Below are 10,806 nucleotides of genomic sequence, written 5' to 3' on the forward strand. Positions count from 1 at the left end.
GAATCCAGAGGCTACCTGGCCCAATCACAGAATCTGCCTGAAGAAATAAAATGTAAACACTTTCTGAATAATAGATACGATGACCAATCCTCGCTTGATATCCTGTAAAAATCTCTTCTACAAATCAAGCAGCTCTGATACCATGTAGAAATTTTGAATAATAAACACATATTCAACATATATTATCCCAATTATGCACTAGAAAACATGCATAATACATAACCTCCTCTACGTTGATCATCAATTTACAGAAGCAGAAACATTCACAGGCATACATAGAAGCATCAATCACACATATCAACACAATATTTTCCCGAGGAAAGCATCTCGCTAAAAACCCCAACTATCTGTATATTATAGTGATTGAATCATGTAATAGTACACAGTACAATACTCCTCACAAGTACTCAGTACTATCTCCACATGCTACACACAATACAGCTCAGATCTGATCTCCAAATCTATTCCACTGCTTGCCTGCCTCCACAGCTCAATACCTGCTCAAGAATGAATGAAAATGGTTTACCAAACTCATATTTAACCTCCAAATAATCACTCACACTGGGAAAAACGTGAGTAGAGGCTATAATACTTGGTATTGGCCAATTCATTGGCATACTCAATCCCTTTGATTGTGCAAATCCTCATGCACAACTATAGTCACAACTGATAGCACTCTGATCCTCTAACACCTGTCCCTGTTGAATTGAACATGCACTGACATGCAACTGAGTTAACTGATGTATTCTATAGTTGCATTATGAGTTAATAATTATTTTAACAACTCATCATTAGTCTATTTGCAGTTAGACTAATTACAACTAGTTTAACCAAGTCAAACTGAACACAACTCCATCAACTCTACAATCAACTCCACCAAACTCAACTGATTGAGTTCTAACTGAAGTCATGCATGCAACAACTCAACTGACCCACAAAGAAAGCGTACCTCCTTCTCACAGCTGCATGTACCACCTTTGTAGCTCAAACTAAAGTGCTCCAAGAGAATAAGATCAAGTTTATAGTCCAAATATTATTATGAGACAATAATATTTGACTTTTCTATAGACTTTGATCACTCCTACTGTGATCACTCCTGCTGTGGTCACTCCTGCTGTGATCACTCCTATTGTGATCATCCCTGCTATGGTCACTCCTATTGTGATCATCCCTGTTGGGATCCAAAAATATAACTTGCGCCATAAATTGCCTGCGGGCCCACTTAGTGAAGACGACTCTTTTCACTAAGCTCCATCATCTTGTTGCATTCTCAACAAGCATTTCTTGTTGCAAAATTTTCAACATATAAGTTGCATCTGGGATACAATTCGCCATTGATCAGGTCCTTAGAGCACTGACCGCCCCCCCCCCCCCCCCCCTGGTTCCCCATGAAGTGGCTCTCTTACAACTGTAGGGGGCTGGCTAGCCCTGCAAAGAAATTAGCCTTCTATCGTTTAATGGAATTGGAACTGATGGATATTATATTCTTATAGGAGACCCTTATGACTGGTATGAAAATTCTTCCCACCCTTTCGGCTATGCTACTTGGATGGCACTTCACTTCACTAGATGCTTGTGGGCGATATGGGGGTTTATTGTTGGGGAATGACCTCAAATCCATTAGACTATTAAACTCCTAGTGGGGTGGGTTTCATCAAAGCAGATATTTACTCAGTAAAGCTTGGTAGAGAGCTGTGGATTTTCAATGTCTACGAACCCTGCAACAATAGGCTCAATTTCTAGTAGCAGATTCTAGGCATGGAACAATTCCATGCTGAGAACATTGTTATTAGCAGGGATCTTAATTTTTCTTTGGGACATGCTGAGTCTTGGGGCATGAATTCTCAATTGGACTCTCTATTAGATGGGATATTACATCTTATGGAGAATCAACTGCTGATTGATATCCCCTCACCCAGCTTAGAACCCACCTGGAGAAAACAAAGGACCGAGGATGTAGCATTAGCCAGAACACTGGATCGGTTTCTGGTAAAGGAAACACTTTTGGAACAATTACCCCTTTATCAACAATGGGTGGGATCTAGGGGGTTATCGGATCATCATCCCATATATCTAGAGATTGTTGGCAATGTTAGAAAACCTAATGCACCCTTCAACTTCAACTCAACCTGGATAAATGATGAGAGCTATATACAGTTGATTACTCAGACCAGGAAATCCATAGATGCTCAATAGGGTTTAAGTGTCTCTCAGATTTTTGCAAACAAAATGGAAATCATAAAACATAAATCTATTAAATGGGCAAAGGATAAAAGGATCAAAGATGTGATGATACTAAGAGACACTGAACTAGAGATTGAACAATTGAATGAACCTGAGAGTCATGGATTCACATGTGTTGATGCTAAAGAGCATTTGATTCGGCTTGAGATCAAGTGAAATCAGATCTTGAAAGACAGGGCAGAAACCTGGTGACTCAGAAGTAGGGCCATCTGGTTAAAGGAGGGAGATGAGAATACAAAGTTCTATCATCGTGTTGAAAATGGGCGCAAGGTCATCAACACCATTTGGCATCTCAAGGATGAGCATGGCACACAAGCAAAGACCTTTCACGAATTGGCCAACCTTGGTATGTCTCACTTTGGACGTTTATTCAGAGCTCCCCCTGGTACAAACCTTGATGATATTATCAAGGTAGCTGGACTATTCCCTAGATATTTCGATCAGGATGTCGGTGAAGATCTACTTAATCCTGTAATCATGGGTGAGATAGAGGCTATTATTAAGTGGTTTAAGAAGAATAAAAGTTTTGGAACAGATGGTTGGTCAACTGAATTTTATATTACATTCTTTGATATAATTGGACATGAGTTCTTACAGGTCATCGAAGAGTGTCAAACTATTGGGCGAATGTATGATGCCTTCAATTCAACATTTATCACTCTCATTCCCAAGTTGGATGACCCACAGAGTTTTGATGATTATAGACCCGTATCCCTATGTAATTGTATATACAATATCATTGCTAAGATCATTGCAAATCAGCTCAAACCCATCCTATATGATCATATATCATCAGAGAAATTTGCATTCCTTAACCATCGACAAATTCATGACGTAGTGGGCACTGCACAAGAAGCACTTTACTCTATCAAATCAAAGAACCTCAAAGGGATGATACTTAAAATTGATTTGGAAAAAGCATTTGATTGCACTTTTTGAATATACATTTGAATGCTTCTTACGCATCTTGGCTTTCCTCTACTATTCATTCAATGGATTATGTGTTGCATTAACAATGTATCTTATAGCATTTTGATCAATGGATCTGCATCCACTTTCTTTCGTGTAGAATGAGGACTAAGACAAGGATGTCCACTCTCCCCCCTACTCTTACTATTGATCATGGATGGAATGAGCTGACTCATCACGGCGGCCTGATTGCAGGGTAGATAGAAGGGCATCAAGATCACAAACAATTGTATTCTCACCCATCTCTTATTTGTTGATGACATTCTTATTTTCTGAACGGATCCCTTGGGGATTCTACAGCTTTTGCTGCTGCATTCTGTTTATTCTGTCATGCTACTGGGATGCATTGCAACAACCAAAAATCTACTATATCCACTTATGGGTAAGAGAAATAATATTAGAGCGGTGTAATATTTAAAAAATTTAGTCATAATGATCCATATGCTTTGACATAAAATAAATTTTTAAAATGTCAAATTTTAAAATCTCTTGTGTAGTTATCTATTGTCAAGTAGAATATCACAATAATTTATGTCGGTAATGGTGTGATCATTTTTTTTAAAGGAACTTTTTCTAGACCTACACCCCATCAAGCATAAATATTTTAACATATACCTACTTTTGAAGTAATATAAATCATCCTATGTCTATCCTCAAAAGAATTATCACCCATAGCCTTAGTGATAGTGTAAGGCTCGTGTCAAAGTGGTATGAGCTTCTTATAGGAGTTTGTCAATTGCCCTTTATGTTCACATTATGATACAGGTGTTGTCCTTGATGGCAACTCACTCAGATGAAAGATCACAGTACAAGAAGTTAATAGCAAAGAACTACAGATCAGACTTCACAGAATGAAGAAAGAGAGGTATACGCAGGTTCACCTTGACCAAGCTGCATATACACTCGGGTTCACTGACCACAAGTAGCGTATACATACACACGCACTTTCACAGAAGAAAAAGTGTGTATACCTTGGAAAACTAAGTTTTTGGTCCAAGGTATTTGGTCCATGGTATTTTTATCCATGGTATTGGTCCAAGGTATCTGGTGCGAGGTATTGACCCTAGGTATTTGGTCCAAGGTATTGGTCCTAAGTGGTTTTGTTCCATGGTATTGAGAAATTCCTAAAACTATAAAAGGAGGAGAAGATCATTAGGCCAGAGGTGCAAGTATCAAATATCTGATGAAGTGTGAGATCTAATATGCAGGTTATTGGCTTATTGCATTGTGCTTGATCTGAACCAAGGATGAAACTTAGCGGTTCATGAAGGATAAGATCTAATGATGGATCGGGATCTTAAGGCTTGAAATGAATTATCATTATGTGGTTTGATCATGTATAGTCTAGATCTGAATACTGACACATGTGTTATTCTGTAAATATTGTGATCTGGGTATAACTGAAGTTTGGAATAGCTACAGAATTATGAATCGATATTTACAGATGTATATGCTGGTTGGCTTTAAGAAAAGCATGTATATACTTAGGTTCGACAAATAGAAGTAGCGTATACCTTATAAAGTATGTTTCAATTGTTTATGTTTGCTGTTGCAGAGTTCTGGGTTCTGGTTCTGGTTCCGGTTACTATATTCTAGTGACAATATTATGAATGATCAGATTGATTGTGATTTAACTATGGGTTGTCAAGGTGATTGATTGAATCGGTTGTGGTTGATTCAGAAAGTTGAGCCTCAGTGATTGGTTGATGTAGATGTATTTTATGATTGAATTGCAGTTATGATGTTGTTGATGGATCCAATCTAAAAATTTATGAAACGTTGTCCTTGGAAGAAGAAAGAAGGTTATAGCCTTCTGTAGGTTGTCACCTACGTACTAGTAAACATATCGGCTAGTACAAGAGTTAAGGGGTTGTAGCTCCCTTCCAGTAGAAGCCGGAGAACGAGAGAAGGTTGTAACCTTCTGCAGGTAGAAGCCTGCGTACTAGTATAAGTCTACACCAGTACAAGATTGTAAACAGATTTTATTATTATTAAAAGAAGATAGAGACGAAATTAGCAGGGGGTTTTCACCCACATTGGGTTTCCACCTTATATCTTGGTGTTCATGTGTGTTGCTTATGTGTGATGCTTTATTCTACTTTTACTGCATTGTCTAATAAATCTCTAATATACTGGTTTAAGTTCAATGCATGATAAATTGGGTAAATCAAAAATTTTTTGCATATACGCTGGTTTCTTTAAGTACAGTTGCGTATAAACGCTAGTTCACTTAGCTGAAGTAGTGTATACAAATCTGTTTGGGAAATTAAATTATTGATCTGATAATACTGATTCACCCCCCCCCCCCCTCAGTATTATTTCCAACAATTGGTATCAGAGCAGGTCCTTCAAAAGAAGCTTGATCGCTTGAAGGGAGATCCATCATCATGAGTAATCAAGAAAGAGTGGGATCCATCAGACCGCTAATCTTTTATGGGAGAAACTTCGTTTATTGGAAGATAAGAACCACAACCTATCTGCAATCGCTTGGAATGGATGTGTGGGAAATCGTGGAATGAGGATACACATTTCCATTAGCAATTCCTACAGATACGGTAGGTAAAAAGAAATATGAAACCAATGCCAGGGCTGTCAATACATTATTGAGAAGTCTGTCACAATCAGAGTTTGTCAAAGTTATGTAGCTCAAATCAGCCAAAGAAATATGGGACAAAATCGTTCTAAGCTACGAAGGAGACTCTTAGGTAAAACGTGCTAAACTGCAAACTCTCAGAATTCAATATGAAACTCTTAAGATGCACAATGATGAAAGTATAGCTAGTTACTTCTTACGTATAGATGAGGTTGTTAATTGTATGAAGAATCTAGGTGAAGAGATAAAGGAAGTTAACTTAGTTGAGAAATTATTAAGATCCTTGTTTGCTAAATTTGAATCAAAACTATCTGCCATAGAACAAAAACAGGATCTACATACTATCACTATGACACAGCTTCACAGAATCTTAACTGCCTTTAAGATGAGAAAAGGAGGCCCATCAGATATGAGAGAAGCCGCATTTAAAGCTTCAGCAAAAGGAAAGGAATAACTCAATGAACCAGGACATATTTCAGAAGAAGAAGATGAAGTAAACTTTGTCAAGAAGCTTCAATAGCTTTCCAGAAGATTTAGAGGTAAACTACCCTTCAAATGTTTTGCCTGTGGTAGAGTCGATCATTATGCTACCAAATGTCCTCATAAAGATAAATATGATAAAGGTAAGGAATCTGCAAAATGGAATAGAAAACAAAGTGTAAGTAAAAAGAGTTACTATACTCATGAAGATAGCGATGGCTTATCAAATAGTGATGAAGATGAAAATAGTAATGACTACAGACTTCTAATGGCTTATGACGATGATAATTTTTGGGATGCTTCAGAAGAAATTGACCTTCATGAAGAAATATATAAACTCAAAATCTATTTATAATAAGAGAATATGATTATAGATGCCTTGACATACCAACTTGCTGAAAAAGAAAAACACAATGAAAAACTAGAATGTGAAATTGTGGGTCTAAGAAAGGATCTTGAGAAAACAAAATCTCTCAATATTAGATTTGCTAAAGGATCAAAAACGTTAGATGAAATGATCAAAGTTCAGCATTCTCATCTTATAAATATAGGTCTTGGATATACTGAAGAAGCATCTTAATCACAAAAGCCGTCAACCTCCACTAAAAGCTATCTTGATGCAGCAAAGAATAGTGAACAGTATGACAATCGTAAGCAGATCACCAGGTACATCAGACTCAATTTGCTTCAAGTATGAACAAAAGCTACAACCAACCTCAGGTAAATCATACTCAATTTCCTTCAAATGTGAATATCAATAGAAACTACAATCACCAGGTCGATAGATTTGATAATCGCAGGAACTTCTTTAATGGTCATTGTTTCTCACGTCATAATTTTGGACACAAAGTTGCTCAATGTGTTGCTTACAAAACCATCATAACTAGAGAAGCATGAAATCAAAGGAATGTAACAAGGATCAAGAAAATTTCCTATAATAACTTTTCTCTTCTTGAAAATGAAATAGAATGCTCAATCTGTAACAACTTTGGCCATGAAGAATCTGAATGCAGGGGAAAATTTTGACAAACATCTCAAAAGGAGCAAACTCCATTAAATCCCAAGATATGGGGAAGGAAAGAACCTCAAATAGAAAGATGTGGATAGCCTTGTATGCAGAAGGACAAGAAAATCAGTGGTACATCGACAATGGATACTCAAAACACATGACAAGTGACAAAGAAAAACTTCACTCATATAATGCCTTCGAAAAGGAAAAGAATGTCTCATTTGGAAACGAAAATCCTGCTGTCATAAAAGGTAAAAGATCTGTTTTCTTGAAAGAAAAGGTTAAAGTTGGGAATTTTATGTATGTAGACAGTCTAAAGCATAACCTGTTGAGTGTCAGTCAAATGTGTGATCAAGGAAATGAAGTGGTGTTTCGATCAAACGGATGTGTTGTTCGTGAGCTTGATATAGGAGAAACCATGATCAAAGTCACAAGAACTCCAAACAACTTATACATACTCAAGGGAGGACAACAACAATGCTATATAAGCAAAAATGATGAAAATTGGCTATGGCATAGAAGATTGGGACATCTAAGCTTTTCTCAAATAAGAAGAGCATGCAGATTCCAGGTTGTTTCTGATCTTCCAAATATCAGCATTCCTAAAAATACAATATGCAAACCATGTCAATTTGGTAAGAAAACCAGATCTCACTTGATTGAAAAAGAAGGGTCAGCTAGTAAGCCTCTTGAACTTGTTCATACTGATTTATGTGGACCATCAAGGAAAATTCACCTCGTGGAGAAGAATAATTTATTTTGTTCATTAATGATTTTTCTAGAATGTGTTGGATAGGTCTTCTAAAGCATAAAGATGAAGCATTTAAAAAGTTCAAAGCCTTCAAAGCCTTGGTTGAAAATGAATCAGATCACAAAATCAAATGCCTCAGATCTGATCAAGGAGAGGAATTTACCTCGAATGAATTCTTTGACTTTTGTGAACAACATGCAATAAAAAGTTAGTTCTCCACCGCAAGGACTCCACAACAAAATGAAGTGGTAGAAAGAATGAACAGAACTGCTCAACAAATGGCTCGAGCTATGCTAGATGAATCTAAACTCCTGCAACCTTCTGGGGTGAAGTTGCATTCGCGGCCATAACTATTCTCAACCAAGCAAATGTTCGGGACTCAAACTCCACATGAACTTTGGTATGGTAAGACTCCTACTGTAAAATAATTTAAAGTTTTTGGAAGCAAATGTTATATCAGAAGGACTGATGAAAAACTTGGTAAGTTTGAGCCCAAAGTAGATGAAGGTATTCTTCTTGGTTACTCTTCCCGAAGTAAAGGATATAAATGTTATAATAAAAGACTGGGGAAAATTGTTGAAAGTATTGATGTTGTAGTTGATGAAGCATACAAAAATCAAAAACAGATAAAAACCAAAGATTATGACAATGAATAAGATAGGGATTATTTTCCCAATGATTCTGAAGAAGAAACCAATGAAGCACCAGAAGAAGAGATAATGGTAGAAGAAAATACTCTGTCCAGGTATGTTCAGAAAAATCATCCAGAAACTCAAATTTTAGGGGAAAAAGAGACAAGAATAACTATTACAGAACCTCAAGCTATCTAGCATTACTATCCTCCACCAAACCTTAAAATGTAAATGAATCATGCAAATGTAAATGTTGGGTCAAGGCCATGAATGAATAACTTGAGAAAATTGAAAAGAATAATACTTGGGAATTAGTTCCTAGACCTCATGATAAAAATATCCTAGGAACTAAATGGATATTCAAAAACAAGTTGATGAAAATGGAGAAGTTATTAGAAACAAGGCTAGACTTGTTTGTAAAGGGTATGCTCAACAAGAAGGTATATATTTTGAAGAAACTTTTTCACCTGTTGCTAGACTTGAAGCCATAAGGATGTTTCTTGCTCTTTCTAGCTCTCGGAAATTAAAAGTATACCAAATGGATGTAAAATCTTCTTTCCTTAATGGAGATTTAGAAGAAGAAGTCTATATTGAACAACCAGAAGGATTCATTCTTGGAAATGATGCAAAACTTGTATGCAGACTCAGAAAGGCTCTCTATGGTCTAAAACAAGCTCCAAGGGCCTGGTATTACCGCCTTCACAAATATCTACACCAACAGGGTTTTCAAAGTGTCAACAAATAGCAATCTATATACAAAGATTGACACTAATAAATTGCTAATAATTGTTGTTTATGTTGATGATATCATTTTTGATAGCAATGAAGAATCCATGAGTCAGAATTTTTCTTCAGTAATGCAACAAGAATTTGAAATGTCTTTGCTTGGTGAACTTACCTATTTTCTTGGTCTACAAGTTCAACAAAATAGAGATGGTATTTTTCTTTCTCAAACCAAATATCTCAAATAGATCTCGAAAAAATATGGCATGGAATATTCTAAACCTGTATGTACCCCAATGGTAACAGGATGTAGTCTCAGCTCAAATGATGAATCAGCAGTAGTACATCAACCAACTTATAGATCCATGATTGGCAGTCTTCTTTATCTAATAGGTACCCGACCTGACATCATGCATGCAGTAGGAATAGTTGGAAGATTCCAAGAAAATCCAAAGGAATCATACCTTCAGGCGGTCAAAAGGATTTTCAAATATCTTCAAGGAACACAGAACTTTGGTCTATCGTATCCTAGAGATATAGATCTTACTCTTCATGCATATCCAGATGTAGATTGGGCAGGAAGTGTTGATGACAGAAAAATCACTAGTGGTGGTGCATTCTATATGGGTTCCAGGTTAGTGTCTAGGTTCAGCAAGAAACAAAGTTCAATTGCGTTATCCATAGTTGAAGCAGAAAATGTGGTTGTTGCATCTTGCTGCACACAACTACTTTGGATGATGGAAACATAGCAAGACATTCAGATCACATGCACTCCACCCATCTCCATTCTATGTGATAATACAAGTGCCATCAGTATTTCAAATAATCTAGTCATGCACTCCAAGACCAAGCACATACCCATCAAATACCATTTTATGTGAACAAGTGCTTGAACAAAAGGGAATATGTTCCCTCCAAAGAACAGATTGTTGATGTATTCACTAAACCACTGCACAGAGAGACATTTGAATATCTTAGACAAAAGCTAGGAGTAGTTGCTACATAATCCTGTTGTCAAATCAAACATTTCAGAGAAAGGTGATTATACGCGTGTTTCCCAAAGTGAAGTTGCGTACACACGCGGGTTTCTGTGGGTCAAGGAGCATATATGTTTTTCAAGCAAGAAAAACAGTGGGGCAGGCTCTGATATGGGTGCTCTAACTGATATTGATGATATGCTATGTTCATTAATTTTATCTGACTAACAAAGATGCCTTGATCTTTGATCTGTTAACAATGCACAGGTAGCACCAGTTCAGGGGGAGCATTAGCCTTCACGTACATTCAGCATTGTTGGCATTATGGTTGTTGAGTCCAGCTATGGCTTCAAATATTTATACCATTGGTTGCTCAAGTCATGTAAAAGTCTAGGGTGTGATATGTCTTCTCATACAATTGAATGGGC

This window comes from Pinus tabuliformis, chromosome X (assembly GCF_031772625.1).
Source record: "Pinus tabuliformis cultivar Carrire ecotype Pingquan chromosome X, CPIR1, whole genome shotgun sequence".
Lineage (NCBI taxonomy): Eukaryota > Viridiplantae > Streptophyta > Pinopsida > Pinales > Pinaceae > Pinus > Pinus tabuliformis.